Source organism: Callospermophilus lateralis, chromosome 7, assembly GCF_048772815.1.
Source record: "Callospermophilus lateralis isolate mCalLat2 chromosome 7, mCalLat2.hap1, whole genome shotgun sequence".
Classification (NCBI taxonomy): domain Eukaryota; kingdom Metazoa; phylum Chordata; class Mammalia; order Rodentia; family Sciuridae; genus Callospermophilus; species Callospermophilus lateralis.
Window position 1 is genome coordinate 33,766,181 of NC_135311.1, and position 16,668 is coordinate 33,782,848.

At 34.0% G+C, this 16,668-nt stretch overlaps 1 pseudogene; it reads left to right on the forward strand.

The window, feature by feature from the left end:
- The window catches only part of LOC143641952 (tripartite motif-containing protein 43B-like), a 67,993-nt pseudogene extending 53,280 nt beyond the window's left edge, over positions 1-14,713 (forward strand).
- Positions 14,714-16,668: the final 1,955 nt, after the last annotated feature.

A 16,668-nucleotide genomic window follows, 5' to 3' on the forward strand; every position in this document is an offset into this window, starting at 1 on the left:
ATGTTCATTTCTTCCTATAATTCTATCAAATCCACAATTAAAATCAGATTTATATATTGATTTTTAATGATAACAATATATTTAAGCAGTACAGTAATTTAGTCTTTTATCATTTATATCCTGTTGTTGGACTGCTCAGTGAGTTACTTTTTAAATTCAGATATAATTCAACATTTTGATCAAATATTGTTTTTAACCAAATCATCTGGAAATTAAAAATTCTATTACTCATTTCTTTTTTTCCAAGCTCAAAGTTAATTCATAGAGAATAAAAGGCATTTGCCCTGCTAATGCTCAGCCTCATAAAGCCCCTAGAGCCATTCACATTTTGATATGAAATGACATATTAATCTCTAGAGTTTGTAAAAATTGATCAGAGTTGAAAGAATTTAAATAGCCACCCCAAGAATAAAGGTGATATCAAATCCTGGACCATAGTGAAAAGAAGGCCGAAATTATGAAGGAAGGGAAGGATGCATATTCAAAAATAATGTGGAATTGTGGTCATAGGTGAGACATGGAATGGGAGTGGAAAGTTGGATCCCTTAAACAGAGGGAAATAGCCATTTGTGTGTAGCCTATGTGAAAGTAAATTACAACATTAAATCACCATTAGAGGCTATTTGTAGGGAGCCATTTATGGAAATCAGGGAAGAATCTAATCAATATCAGAAGGCACGCCCCTTCTGGGTATTCTCTAATGCCATGATCTAATTGGGAGGAGGCTGTTAGCATCTTGATATAAAGACCTCCTTAAAATGAAAGTGTTTCTGTTCAGAGGCATTTAGAATCTGCCACACTGTGTAGACCAGAGTTCCAGTTGTACTTCACAGAGCCCAGAGGACACAGAATCATTTACTGGATTTGTGGTTGTCCTGACACTTTGTTGAGATTTATTATAGAATCTTCAGGTCAGTACAGAATTCCTAAGATATAAACTCATAGTTTTTTAGCTAAAACATTCAAAAGAAAACAAAAAGATAATTGTTTTGTTGTTGTTGTTGTTTGGATACTGGGGATTGAATTTAGGGGCACTGGATCACTGACCCAAATTCCCAGCCCCGTTTTGTGTTTTATTTAGAGACAGAGTCTCACTGAGTTTCATAATGCCTTGATTTTGCTGCAGAATAGATAGATTCACTATCCTCCTACCTCCCAAACTACTGGGATTACAGGCATTGCCACCACTCCAGGTGAGACAATGTGATTTTTAATATCAGTGGACTTTTCCAATGTTAATGGCAATATGTCTAAGTAACAGAGACATTAATTAATTACTCCCAAACACACCAGGCAGAGCTGTAAAGATTATCATGGTAAAATGAGTGTAAATCCCTGGGTAGGATGCCTGGGTCATGAAAGTGCCACAAGGGAAAAACACCACCCTTCTGTGGCTCCAGACACATCTAAACACTGTAGAAAACTGGAAGAAGAACATTTCTTACTCATTGGAAGCATATTGCAAATCTTCCACATCACAATTTGAACGTAAATTATATAAAATTTATAATTTCTCTTAGATTATGTCTGTTATTTATTTTTAGTCATAAAAAATTGAAAAATTTTGGAGGTTTAAGACTGAGACTGGAACTTTACTTCTACTTTTGTGTTAAGGTCATCCTCCATAGTAAACAAATGTTTTATTTATTAATATTTTCCTGTTTTTTTTCATATGAACAAATCTTCTGTCCTAATCATTGACTCTATATATTTTTTTCACATTTTTCAAGGTATTTATTGTAAATGTTTTATTGTTATTAAAGGCATACATTTTGGAAAAAACCTGTTCAATTTTTACTACTGGTATGAGTTTTCAGATGTTCAATGAATTTAAAATTTGAATAAGTTTTGGAAATATTATTTAACATTTTAAGTTTCTGGGCTTAATGAATTCTCCAAAAATCAGTAGTGTTTAAGAAACATGTGGATATGAAATTTGTTTTATTTTATTTTCTTAACTTTTAGTATTCTCTCTAATCAGTACGTATCCTCAGGTGCTGAGTATTGGTGAATAAATTTTGGTGACATTGTCACATTGTCAGTTTTCACATTTAGAAGTTTCTCTCTACTATGATTATTGTGGTGAGGATTAATTGTTGACCCTTTCTTAAAGAAATGATATAATGGTCTCTTTTTTAGAGCTTCTCTCCAGTGTGTTTTCTCTGATGTGTAGTAATGTATGATATATAATTTAAAATGTTTCTACATTCTCGACATTTGTAGGTCTTCTTTCCAGAATAAATAGCCTAGTGGTAAAAAAGTTTTGATTTCTTGTTAAAAGCTTTACTACACTGTGTCCATTTGTAGGGGTTCTTTTCTGTATAAATTCTATTATTAATAAGATTTAATTTTTCTTTAAACATATTATCACTTTATTCACATTTTGAGGTTTTCTTACCAGGGTGACTTTTGCTGTGGTGAATAAAGTTTTATATTTGATTTCAAGCTTTGCCACATTATTCACATATGTAGGGATATTCTTGAGTGTGAATTCTGCTGTGGCAGATAAGGGTTGATATTTGAGTAAAAACTTTGTCTCATATTTTGCTTTTGTGGGGCTTCTCACCAGTGTGAGTTATTCTGTGGATAATAAGGTGTGGTTTTTCAACTAAAAGTTTTGCCACATCTTTACATTTGTAGGACTTCTCTCTAGTGTGCATTCTGTTGTGGCAAATGAGTCCTGCTTTTTGATCGAAAGCTTTGTCACAGTCTTTACATTTGCAGGGCTTCTCTCCAGTTTGAGTACTACTGTGGCAAATAAGGCCTGCTTTTTGACTGATAGCTTTGCTAAATTCTTTTCATTTTCAGTGCTTCTCTCCAGTGTGAGTTATGCTGTGGCAAATTAGGTGTGTATTTGACTAAAAGTTTTGCCAAATTTCTTACATTTGTAGGGCTTCTCTCCACTGTGAGTTCTCTTGTGGCGAATAAGTTGTGTTTTTCAATTAAAAGCTTTGCCACATTCTTTACATTTGTAGGGCTTCTCTCCAGTGTGAGTTCTGCTGTTGCTAATAAGGTCTGTTTTTTGACTAAATGCTTTGCCACAATCTTTACATTTGTAGCTCTTCTCTCCAGTGTGAGTTGTGCTGTGGCAAAGAAAGGTTGATATTTGAGTAAAAACTTTGTCATGTACTTTATATTTGTAGGGCTTCTCTTCAATGTGAATTCTGCTGTAACGAATAAGGCCTGTTTTTCGATGGAAAGCTTTGCCACATTCTTTCTTTTTATTTGATTTAATTAGTTAAATATGGCAGTATAATGATCTTGACATATCATACACTTGAATCAAATGGGGTATAATTTTTCATTATTCTGAATGTACAGGTTGCCGAATCAGATTGGTCATACAGTCACGAATATACATACAGCAATACTAGTCTATATTTTATACTGTTATCCTTTCTATTTCCCCTTCTCCTCCCCTCCCTTCCCTTAACTTCTCTCTACCCAATCTAATGTGACACACTTCTCCACCCCTCACTTCATCATACATGTAATCTGTATAATGATGAGGGTCTCCTTCCTTCTTCCTTGCAATTTCCCTTCTCCTTTTCCTGCCACCTCTTTTTCCTACTTAGTGGTAATTTACTTCTCATGCTCCCTACCCCATTTTGAGTCACCCTCCCCCCTTATATCAGAGAAGACATTTGGCCTTTGTTTTTTAGGGAATTGTTAACTTAGCATATTCTGCTCTCATGCCATCCATTTGCCTGCAAATGCCATGATCTTGTTATTTATTAGCGCTGCATAATATTCCGTTGTGTATAAATGCCAAATTTTTTCATCCATTCATCTATTGAAGGGTATCTAGGTTGCTTCCACAGTCTAACTATGTGAATTGTGCTGGAATAAACATTGATGTGTCTGTGTCACTGTAGTATGCTCTTTTTAGGTCTTTTGTGTATAGTCCAAGAAGGAGAATAGCTGGGAAAACTGGTGCTTCTATTCCCAGCTTTCCAAGGAATCTCCATACTGCTTTCCAAATTGGCTGCACCAATTTGCAGTCCCACCAGCAATGTATGAGTGTACCTTTTTTCCCGCATCCTCACCAGCACTGTTGTTGTTAGACTTCTTAATGGCTGCCATTCTTACTGAAGTGAGATGATATTTTAGAGTAGTTTTAATTTGCATTTCTTTGATTCCTAGAGATGTTGAGCATTTTTTCATGTATTTTTTGATTGATTGTATGTTCTTTTCTGAGAAGTGTCTCTTGAGGTCCTTGGCCCTTTTGCTGACTGGGTTATTTAGTTTTTTGTTGTTTAACTTTTTTAGTTCTCCCAGCACCATTTGCTGAAGATGCTCTCCTTTCTCCATTGCATGCTTTTAGCACCTTTGTCTAATATAAGGTAGTTATAATTTTGTGAGTTGGTCTCTTTGTCCTCCATTCTATACCATTGGTCTACCTGCCTGTTTTGGTGACAGTACCATGTTATTTTTGTTACTATTGCTCTGAAATATAGTTTAAGATCTGGTATAGTGATATCACCTATTTCACTCTTCCTGATAAGAATTGCTTTAGCTATTCTGGGTCTATTATTTTTCCAGATGAATTTAATGATTGCTTTTTCTATTTCTGCAATGAATGATATTGGGATTTTGATCAGAACTACATTGAATCTGTAAAGTGCTTTTGGTAATATTGTCATTTTAATAATATTAATTCTGCCAACCCATGAGCAAGGTATATCTTTTCATTTTCTAAGGTCTTCTTCTCTTTCTCTCTTTAGGATAATGTATTTTTCATTGTATAGATCCTTTACCTCTTTTGTTAGGTTGATTGTCATTTTTTTTTTGAGGATATTGTGAATGGGGCAGTTTTCCTCATTTACATTTTAGGATTTGTCACTAATATACAGGAATGCCTTTGATTTATGGGTGTTGATTTTATATCCTGCCACTTTCCTGATTTTATATACTAGTTCTACAAGTTGCTTGGTATAACCTTTGGGGTCTTCTAGGTATAGGATCATGTCAACAGCAAATAGTGCTAATTTAAGTTCTTCTTTTTTCTATAGTAATTCCTATAATTTCTTTTGTCTGTCTAATTGCTCTAGCTAGTGCTTCCAGAACTATGTTGAATAGAAGTGGTGGGAGAGGGCATCTGTGTCTTGATCCAGATTTTAAAAAGAATACCTTCAATTTTTCTCTATTTAGAATGATGCTGGCTTGAGACTTAGCATAGATAGCTAGTACAATGCTGAGGAAAGTTCTTGTTATCCCTAATATTTCTAGTGTTTTGAACATAAATGGATGCTGTATTTTGTTGAATGCTTTTTCTCTATCAAGATGATCATATGGTTATTATCTTTAAGTCTATTGATGGGGTGAATTACATTTATTGATTTCTGTATATTGAACCAACCTTGCATCCCAGGGATGAATCCCATTTGATCATGGTGCACGATCTTTTTGATATGTTTTTGAATCTGATTTACCAGAATTTTATTGAGAATTTTTGAACTATATTCATTAGAGATATTGGTCTGTAGTTTTCTTTCTTTGAAGTGTCTTTGTCTGGTTTAGGAATCAGGGTCATGTTGGCCTTGTAGAATGAATTTGGAAGTACTCCCTCTTTTTCTGTTTCCTGAAATAGATTGGAGAGTATTGTTATTGGTTCTTCTTTAAATTCTTTGAGATAAATAAAAACACAGACACAACATATTGAAATCTATGGGACACTATGAAAGCAGTACTAAGAGGAAAATTCTTTGCATACAGTTCATTCCTCAGAAAAAGAAGAAGTCAACAAATAAATGATCTCATACTACATCTCAAATGTCTAGGAAAAGAAGAGAAAATCAACAGCAAATTCAGCAGAAGGCAAGAAATAATTAAAATCTTAGCTCAAATCAATGAAATTGAAATAAAAGAAACAATTGAAAAAATTGACAAAACTCAAAATTGTTTCTTTGAAAACATAAATAAGATCAACAGACCCTTAGCCATGCTAATGAAGAGAAGAATGGAGAGAATCCAAATTACTAGCATCTGGCATGAAAAAATGCAATATAACAAGAGACACTACAGAAATACAAAAGATAATTAGAAATTATTTCGAAACCTTATGCTCCAATAAAATAAAAGATAGTGAAGACATCAATAAATTTCTTAAGTCATAGGATCTGCCCAGATTGAGTCAGGAGGATATAAACAACTTAAACAGGTCAATATCAAGTGAGGAAACACAAGAAACCATCAAAAGATTACCAACCAATAAAAGCCCAGGACCAGACTTATATACAGCAGATTTTTTTCGCCACATTCTTTATATTTGTAGGGCTTCTCTCCAGTGTGAATTCTTCTTTGGTAAATAAGGTTTAATTTTTGAGTAAAAGCTTTGCCATATTCTTCATATTTATATGGCTTTTTTCAGTGTGAATTCTGCTTTGCTTAATAAAGATTGATTTTTTGTTAAAAACTTTATCACATTCTGCCCATTGGTACGGCATCTCTCCAGTGTGGATTCTTCTGCGGTAAATAAGACTTTTTTTTTCTTTACTAAAGGCTTTGCCACATTGTACATATTTGTATGGCTTCTCTCCAGTATAATTTCTTTGGTGGTAAACAAGAGCTAATTTTTAAATATGATTTCTGCTGTTTACTCTCACTTGTAGTTTTCCATATATTCTTTTGTTGTAAATAGTCAAGATAACAATTTCTATATTTTTCACTTATCACTTTGTGAAATATATGTTCTATGCCCTTTGCTGGTAAATATTCTTGGGTATGATTAGGAGTCATAACGAGTAAGGCCAAGTTTCTACAGTTCTGTAACATCACATTTCTATATAATTTTTTTCTGAGAAAGCTGAAGGCATTCCCACTCCTCTTCAGGAGTAATCAATGTCTACATCCCTGAATGTTAACAATTCCATTTCCTTGTATTTGGGGTTCTGTATGTTTGCCCCTGCTATTTTTCAGCACCTATGTAGCTCGTGTTCTAGGAGAAGAAGCTGAGAAAAATACTCAACAATCTCTATTCCATTATTAAGATTCATTTTTTTTCCTGAGGGCAGAAAAAAATGCTTTTTAAAAAATAATTTAAAATTAAAACTTCAGTGACTTTAAAGTTTTTTCCTCTCTTCTCAGAAAAATCTTCATATTTTAATAATTTTAATATTTATTCATCATTTTATCTTTTATTATTAAGAATTCTTTTTCAATTTAATTTGGGGGAATTGTTACTGGACCACATAACCATGAGCCACATCAAATCCTTTTTAAATTTTTTATTTAGAGACAGGAGCTCACTAAGTTACTTATGACCTTACTAAATCCTAAGGCTGGTCTTGAACTTGTAAACCTTCTGCCTCATCCTCGTGAGTTGCTTGTTATTACAGGTATTTGCAACAGCATCCAGATTTTTTAATCTTCTTTACACCAGGCATGGTGGTAGATACCTGTAATTCCAGTGACTTGGAAATCTGATTAGAAGTATTTTAAGTTCAAGTTCAGCCTTGACAACTTAGTGAGATCTGGTCTCAAAATTTAAAAATAAATAAATAAAAATTTTAAAAATGGCTGGGTATTTTCTCAAAGTGAGAAAGCATGCCTAGTATTTGTGAGTCCTAATATTCAGTCTAAATACAAGAAAAAAATTTTCTGAACAATAAATATTTTATTATTATATATGTTGTTCTCCAAAATATTATGAACAAACAATATTTTTAAAAACCTTTACATAATGGAGTATATTATCATGAATGGTAATTCTTTTCATTCCACCTCACTTGTGGAATTGAAGTTTGCTCTTAAACACTTAGCACATTTTTATTTATTTTTCTTATTTATTTTTCTGTATGTTGCAAGAGTCCTTATCTTGTGTCTTATCAAGAAAAATCATGATTTTGAGAGTGCACATATGTTAATTGCATCTTTATTCTTGCAAAATGAATTAATGCAGCTATGTAGCCCAGTCTGTGAATCCAGAACTCAGTTCAGGGCAAATCACTAGACTAATTGACAGGCTCAACTGCTTCTGAGGTAAAGGTAAGTCCATTGGCAGTATTCTTATAATCTATTATCTGTTGTTAGGACTATGTGTGTACAGTTTTCCTTTTTTAAAAATATTTATAATAAGTCATTTTCAGAAATAAATAAATAATGACTGCAAATCTTTTTTTTTAAGAAAGAGTGAGAGAGACTTAGAGAGAGAGAGAGAGAGAATTTGTTAATATTTACTTTTTAGTTCTCAGTGGACACAACATCTTTGTTTGTATGTGGTTCTGAGGATTGAACCCGGGCTGCAGGCATGCCAGGTAAGCGCACTATAACTTGAGCCAAATCCCCAGCCCAACTGCAAATCTTTGATACACCTCTATAGCCTTCTTGTTTTTTTCTCCTAAAATCATAATTAGTAACTATTGGAGAAAATCATCTTTTATATTAATCTGTGTAAAAGGGAGGTTCTAAAAAAGCCTACCAAAGCTAGAAAGAATCAATAGAGGCTTCAGGATGCCAAATTTTCACTGCCACACAGGATGAGGTGTGGGGAATGTGGCCATCTTTTTTCTTGCAGTTCAAGCTGTGTATGTGGCATTACTTAAGAAGCAGCCCCAAGAAAGGGTTCTGGGTCTTTTTGGGAAAAGCATGAGATTGAGGTAACAAAAATAAAAAATAAAAACTATTTTTCTTTCTTTCTTTATTTCTTTCTTTCTCCATCTTTCTTTCTTTCTGTTTTTTAACAGAAATTTAACCCAGGGAAACTTTACCACTGAACCACATCCTCAGCCCTTTTTAATATTTGAATTAGAGATAGAGTCTTGCTGAATTGCTTAGGGCCTCACTAAATTGCTGAGGCCGGGTTTGGACTTCTGATAATCTTGCCTCAACCTCATGAACTGGGATTATAGGTGTGGGCCACCTCAGCTGGTGAGGAAATAAAAATTTCTAAACTAAATCCCTCTCCACATGGGAGAAAAAACTAAAGCAAATGTCAGAAAAAATATGTTTATAAATGTTCAAAAACACATACTAAAATAATGAAATATGATGTCACCCTCTTTCTGTTTTTAAAGGTGCAAAATAAAAAAAAAAACTGAAAATCTTTAGATATAATCAGAAATTGGGAATTCTTTTTTTAAGGCAGTACCTGTGGACAAGACTCTGGATGTTTTTTTTATGAAGATTAGAGAAGAGAGTACATCAAATTTTTCTACCTGAAAACTAATTACCAACACAGCCAAACCACACACAGTAACCTAATCACACATGATAATCCAATTACCTACACTAACACTGATTGGAAGTATCCTGAAATGCAATCAAAGAAGAAGTGGGTGTGGTCTTCAGGGACTCAATAAATGTGAACTCCATGAGACCAGCTCATTCTTCTCCAGAAGAATGAAGTTTGAAGCTCATCTGGCTGAATGACATCAAAATCGACCTCCTCCACACCTTGAGTGCCTAATCCTGAAGCTTAATTCATATTTTAACTTCTGAAGCAAAAACTGCTGAAACCATAGTGTCATTCTTAAGGTAAGTATACAATTGCCACATGAGCACTAGCTACTACTTTCCCAAACAAAATCAAATGTAATTTTTTCGTTTAAACCTTTTCCTTTTTTTAAATTTTTGTACTGGGGCATTAATTCAGAGGCACTGGACACTGAGCCACATCCCCATTTCTATTTTGGATTCTATTTAGAGACAGGGTCTCACTGAGTCACTTAGAATCTTGGTATTGCTGAGACTGGTAATAAACTTGCACTGTTTCTGCCTCAGGTGTGTGCTACCATGTCCAGTGCTCTTACATACTTTATAAGCACTCTGAAACCAGTTCCCAGATAATGTGTAATTTTGTACTTGTAGATTAAAAAATATTTTTAGGAATATTTAATTCATTCCATTTTTAGAAGCTGAACTAGAGTAGAAATTAGAACTCAGATTTTTAGCTAAATAAAAACTGAAAAGAATACTTTGTTTTCTGGAGCAGATTAAAATAATCACATTTTCACAGTGTGAAGGGTGCTTGATAATAGTTCAGACTTGTATAGAGAGCTACTCACTTAAATATTTGATTTATTTGAGTTTTTTTATTTACTCAGTATTTTTTCTGTTTTGTTATGTACAAAAGCAAGTTTATTATTCCCTAGACAATTTGTTCAGGTCTTTATCTCTCCAAGGATAGATGATTATGATTTTCTTCCCTCAGAATAATGAATTCAGAAATCCCTCAAGTCTTCTAGAAGGAACTCACTTGTTCTGTCTGTCTGAACAACCTTACAGGTCAAGTCACCATAGGCTGTGGGAACAGCTTTGTTGGCCCTGTTTCTTCCTTCCCTGGGGACAAGTCCAAACTCTTGCCTGTTGCCCTGTATGCTGGGAGCCATCACAGCAGGGAGACGTCAAAAACAATATTCTTCTGAAAAATCTGACATAAATTACCAGTCAGACTCATCTCAGGCAATTCCTGGGCTCTGAGAAAAATATATGTGTGACACACCTGCAGACAAAAAGATCTTCTGCGAGGAGGACAAGAACCTGCTCTGTTTGCTCTGCTGCAACCTCCAGGATCACAGGGCTCACAACCATCCTTTAGTAGAAAGGGCTGCTGAGGAATACCAGAAAAGTGACACCAGTGAGAGCACTGTGAAGGATGAGCAGTGGAGCTAAGAGATTTCAAAAGAGCTGAGGATCTGGATGAAAATGATGATTGCCCTACTCGTATCTGCATGCTATGTAATTTTATATGTATCAAGGAAGAAGCTAAGAATCAAAGATGTAAGCAATAAATAAAATATGCAAGCATGCCTGCCTTTATGGAGCTTGATTACACAGAGGTAGTGTTAAAGTAGTGGGTCACTTTAATTTTGATTGTCATGATTAAGGTATTAGAATCTGCTCATTTTGAAAAGAGATATTGGCTACCAAAATGACAAATGCAATATATCTCTATACAGCATGGATATTTACTAACACTAGGGAATAAATAAGATAAAAGTCTTTAGGGAATTAACAGGGTGGAGCATCAGGAAAAAAATGTTGAAGCCAATTACCACTCTATCTAAAAACTATTCATCTTTATCACTATCCCTAGGCACATGGCTACATTATGCACTTTTGCAGTCTGAAATCTCCTAAAATTCACAATCATCAGTGGCAAATGGAAAACAATATGATTTTTTTCTTCTCACTAAAGTACTTATCACTTACTTATTTTTAATTCTCTCTAACATTGTGAGATTGAAACCAAATGTGCTTTTTCTCCATTGTTTGAGTTTAAATTTCTTTTACAGGAGAAGCTCCTAAAGCAAATAAGATTATTAAGGGTAAAGATCCAAGTAAATCAAAGAAATATAAATGAAGAGAACAAAATAATCAGTCCATGAATCATAAGTATGAGTCTATTTCCTTGAGACTCAGCTTGAAACAGACTTACCAGAAATCCATCCATTATTCACTATAGCATCATGTTGTAAAAATTTTAGACACAACATTTCTGATGGCTTCAAATCCTAAAAGTAAAATTTGACTTTGTTGATCAAACAAATGATGAGGCAGTGTCATTGGAGGTTTGAGATGACAATGAATTTACTAACCAGAGATCAGAATATTGCATGCAGTGATTTATATGACAGATATAAATTCTAATTACTTCCATATAGACATTCAGATTTGGAGGATCAATTGTCAAACAATCCTTTTCTTCAGATATTTCAGGCATTCATGAAGCAGATAAAACTGGTTGGAGGGAAGGATGGGTTTGGTTCCTTGCCATTGTTTTATACAGTAGGGAAAGAATAAAGATAAAAGAGGAGTGAAGTTCTAATTTCTAAAATGTGGATGCACATAAAATTATTGTGTATGTAACACACTGACAAAAAGACAATGGTCAAAGAGAGAGGTTAAGGTGGAGGAGGATAAAATCATGCTGGAATTGTGATCTAGACAATCTATCCCTACTTTACTACATGTATCTCAGGGAAGAGATGATCAGGGCTGAGTACAGGAAACTACATCCAGTTCTTCATGAGGAAGTAAATAGTCATCTAGATATTCTTAGAAAGGAAAGCAAAAAAAATTTAGACGAACTCAAAAAACATAAAGCCAAAATGGTTAAAAAGAAGAAAGACCTAAGAGAAATATATGAGAAGCTGGTGAAAATGTTCCATAAACCATATGTGGTGCTGATCGAGATAAGAACTAAGGTGTGCATAAAATTATTTTATATGATTTGGGGTTCCCAGTTTTGACCACAGTATTTGGTAATTTTTATATATCCTGCATCAATGATGGGTTTCATTCCTCTTTGGATATAATCTACTTAATGTTCACCTTTTATCCTGAGTATAAATAAGCAAGTTTTATGAAACTTTGTAAGTAGCTCTCCTAGAATTTTTTTTAAATTTTCCTGTTGTAACTTGCTTCTCTAAGAGCCAGAAAATAACAATTTACTCATGAACATTCCATTATTTGCCTGCCATTTGAATATGCACACATCTTGGAAAAGCTTATGTTCCCTTTTTTTCTGTTTAAAAGTTATGGAATTGAAACACCCTTATTGGGGACAGTACACACTGTGTATAACTGATATCCTCCATTCTCACACTTTTTAGACCCTCTGGATTCTGATTTATTCACAAATTCAGAATTTTTAAATATACTTTACTGGTACAGTCCTGAGAGATAAAAATGAATTCATAAGAACACTGATGTGATGATATTTGATACTACATGATTATTCCCAAAACAAAATACTATTCAATTTCTTAAAAAATGTAAGCCTTTTTTGTTTTGTTTTCTTTGCAGGACTTGGGTGACCTAAAGACAAGGTAAAAATGACTTTAGTGTAAACTGGGATACCATTGAGAGCTATGAAATTATTTAAGTTGTTTCTAACAAAGTGAAGGTATAGTTTATGTAGAGAGTAATCAACTGTGTGTTCATGTGTTTGTTTGAATATGATTTCCTGTTCCCCTTTATGAGAAGTCAGCCTCTATTTTCCCTGTTGGTTGAGAGATGTATGTCATCCTGGGATGAATGTTGATATTCATTAATACAACCCTGTATGATTTGACATTGTAAATCAGAAACTTTGAGGTGCATGGGACAGTTTTTTCTAGTTAGCTAATGAGAGACATGGGTACCTCTGAGAAATGAGTTGTTAACTGCCAAATTAAGTAAAAAAAGATTCCTAGAAACAGTCCCTTCTCATGTTCACAGATGTACACTCATGAGAAAAGGGTTTCAAGAATCATTTTCAGTGGAATTGTTGTTTAATTTCTTTAAAACTGTGATGACATCTTTGTCACCAGAAGATTCATGTCCTCTTCCTACTTGCAGGAGTGAATCAGTGCAGCTGCACATACCTCAGCCTATAAAGCCAGCACTTCCTGCCCAGACCATAACTGGACTGATAGACAGGCTCAAGTGTTTCCAAGGTGAGTGTCAGCCCAGTGATGGGAGCATAGTGTAATGACTCTCAATAATGATTTTCTGTGGGAAACCTTTCCATTATTATATTAACATTTAATATACCCAAAGGGAATGGTCTGCCAATTGGTATTTATAATTATATTTAGTAATGTGATCACCATGATTAAATAAGGAAAAAAAATAAGTGATCACTGGTGTAATAATAAAAGTGACTTGGGCTATACATACAAAACCATTTCAATCAGTAAGACAATTATAAATTAGTTTAGGATGTTCCCATTTTAAATTAAGTGCACCGAGTGATGGAGGTTATTTAAACATTACCCTTAAAATGTCTTAGAAATTGAAGGTGTGATATGTATTTTATTAAATGTAATATAATAAATGCATTAAATTTAATATAATAGTATGTATGAACAAACATAAAATAACTGAATGCACACAGCAATATTTCACAAGCATCAAAAAAAGACAAGTTGGAATATGATGAAGCAGTTTTTAGATTTCCATGGTAGTTTTAAATAGGAACCATAGAAAGGAATTATTTCTTTGGATTGAATGGGAATGCAGATCTCCAATTTCTCAGAAAAAAAATAAAAAGTAACAAGCTGGAAGTAGACATGCCCACCCTTTTATTATAGTCTCCATATATTTAGCAGTGGTTTAATTTTGGTTGGACTATTGTTTCTTCTGCAGTATTCTAGAAACCTGTGAGTGCAATGTACATCAGCCACAATTATCCCTCTTCTTCTGTTAACTGACCCTACATTAAGACTCAGGTAGGCCTTCTCATCTAACAGCAATTTAAAAGTTGATTTTGATTTGAATATTCTCTTCATTCTACAGTGGCAATATCCTTTGAAAATTCCTTTTCCAGTGATAACCTCAAGATATTTGATGATGTGAGAAGTTTGAGATTTGGGCATGTCCTTCCAGACTCATCTTTGAATTCTGATAGGATTAATTATTTTGCTGCATGGGGACAAGAGAGTTTCAACTCTGGGAAATTGTACTGGGAATTAGATATGAAGGACCCTTTGGACAGGGTTGTAGGAGTCTGTAAGAAGTCCTGGATAAGAAGGAATGGCACAGTGATTGAATCTGAAGACATGTTTCTTCTCCTCTTTGTGAAAGAAGATGATGACCACAGTCTCTTGATAACCTCCCCAATGCTTTCTCATTACATAGAGAAGCCTCAGGGTCGGGTTGGTGTGTTCCTTGATTTTGTGAGTGAAAGTATGTATTTTGTGAATGTTGCCAAGAGTTCTCTTATATGGGGTACCCTGATGGCTCTTTGAATTTCCCAGTCAGGCCTTTTGTTCATACTGGCCACAAGTGAGCAGGGATAAGTCAGGAACTCTATGCCTGGGGAATTTACATTTCAGGCAGCCCTTCCTAGTTGCAGTTTACAATACTGTACTTTAGTGCTTTTTAAGTAATTTGTACTTGATTTAGACATGGTGGCACATGCCTATTAATTCACACAATTTGCTTAATTTGGGAGTCTAGTGTGTAAGGACTTCAAGTTTGAGGCCAGCCTGGGCAACTTAGGAAGATCTTGTCTCCAAATAATTAATAATAATAATAATAAGAAGAAGAAATGTGCTGGGAATACAGTTCTTTGGTAGATTACCCCTGGGTTGAATCCCCAATCAAAAAATAAAAATGGCATTTTGTTGAATATAAGTTTATTTTCTTTATAAATATAATAACAAAATTGTGTTTACTCAATTTCTTATTTTTTCTTTTAATGAGGGTCATCTTTTTGGAACATAAAATGATTGGCAACCGATGCGTTACAGATGCACTAAATGCTGTGACTGCTTACATGTTGTGTGAGCTTGTCAAATTTATGATTGCATAATTTAATGATTTAAGTTGAATAACATTTGTAGGATGAATTTTTACATCATTATCACCAATAAACAAATCAATTTTGATGTTTTCACCTTTCTATTGATCTCAGAAAGTATTTATTCATCCTTAGGAAATAAAAAAAATGAAATTCTTTCTCACACTTAGGACAAGACTCATTTTTCATTGGAGCCAGTAAAGTGTGCCCTTTCTTGTTCCCTTATATTCCCTAAAGTCTTTAAAGAAGTTTTATGTTAACAGCAAAACTGAGAGGAATTTTAAAAATACATATATTAACTGCCCCCTCTTTCTAAATATAAGTGGGTAGCTTCACTGTTTTTCAACATCCCTAGTCAGAATGACACATTTTTAAAACCAATGAATCTATTTTGATTCACAGACTATGTGGATATCATATACTTATAATATCATATAATGAGGAAAGAAGATTTTGTGTGTTCTTTCTCTCTAAACATATATCAACAATCTATCCATGAGAAAAATACCTGCAAAACAAAATTGAGAATTATTTTACAAAAGACTCATGTAGTATTCCTCAAAATTTGTGAAGGACTTGAAAAGTAAGAAAGAAAGCTCTTTCAACTCAAACCAAAGCAGATGTGAGAGTTAATTCAATGCTCCATTCTAAGTTGGATCATGGAATAGAACATAGGATGTTCATATAGAAGCTGGTGAAATCTGAAAAATGTCTGATTTAAGTTTGTAATAAACTCCCAAAGTAGGCTTCCTATTTTTGTAAATTGTGTCATGGAAATGTACGATCATTTTAGGGGGGGAAAAAAACTGGGCATGGAAATACAGAGTAAGTCACTCTATCACATTTTTACATTTCTTTAAATACAAAATATTTTCAAATAAAATTTGAAAACTTTTAGGACAAATATCTATATGTCCATGCTCCATGACATGCTTATGTTGTGAACAAGGCAAGTTTTAGAAGAACATATACTTTAATTAAGTTTTTGAAAAAAATGTTTACTTACACTGATGCTTCATCCATGAAAGTTGGTCAGTGGCTGAAGTGTAAAGCCATGTGCAGTAGGGAGCCTCTGAATATGCAGAACTTGGACTACTTTACTTCTGAGTTCTGCTGTTTGTCCTATTTTTCAGTTGCAAAAGCAGTTGTGGTTGCCACTTTAAGTGAAACATTTTTTGCTTGACCTTGCTGGTACTTTGTGACAATTTGATGACAGATCTTGATGAAAACACACTTTCAGAGGTTGCTCCTCACAGTGAAAGCCTCAGAAGAATGATTGTGCCCATGGTGGCCTGACAAATATAAAACTTGGCCATTTCTCTTTAAGGAAAGATAAACAACTTAATGTATCTAAAATTTCACATTGAATTATATTCAGGGACTAATAGAACATACAGTGTTATGGGTCTGAATAGTTGATTTGAAGTAATGAGTGCAATCAC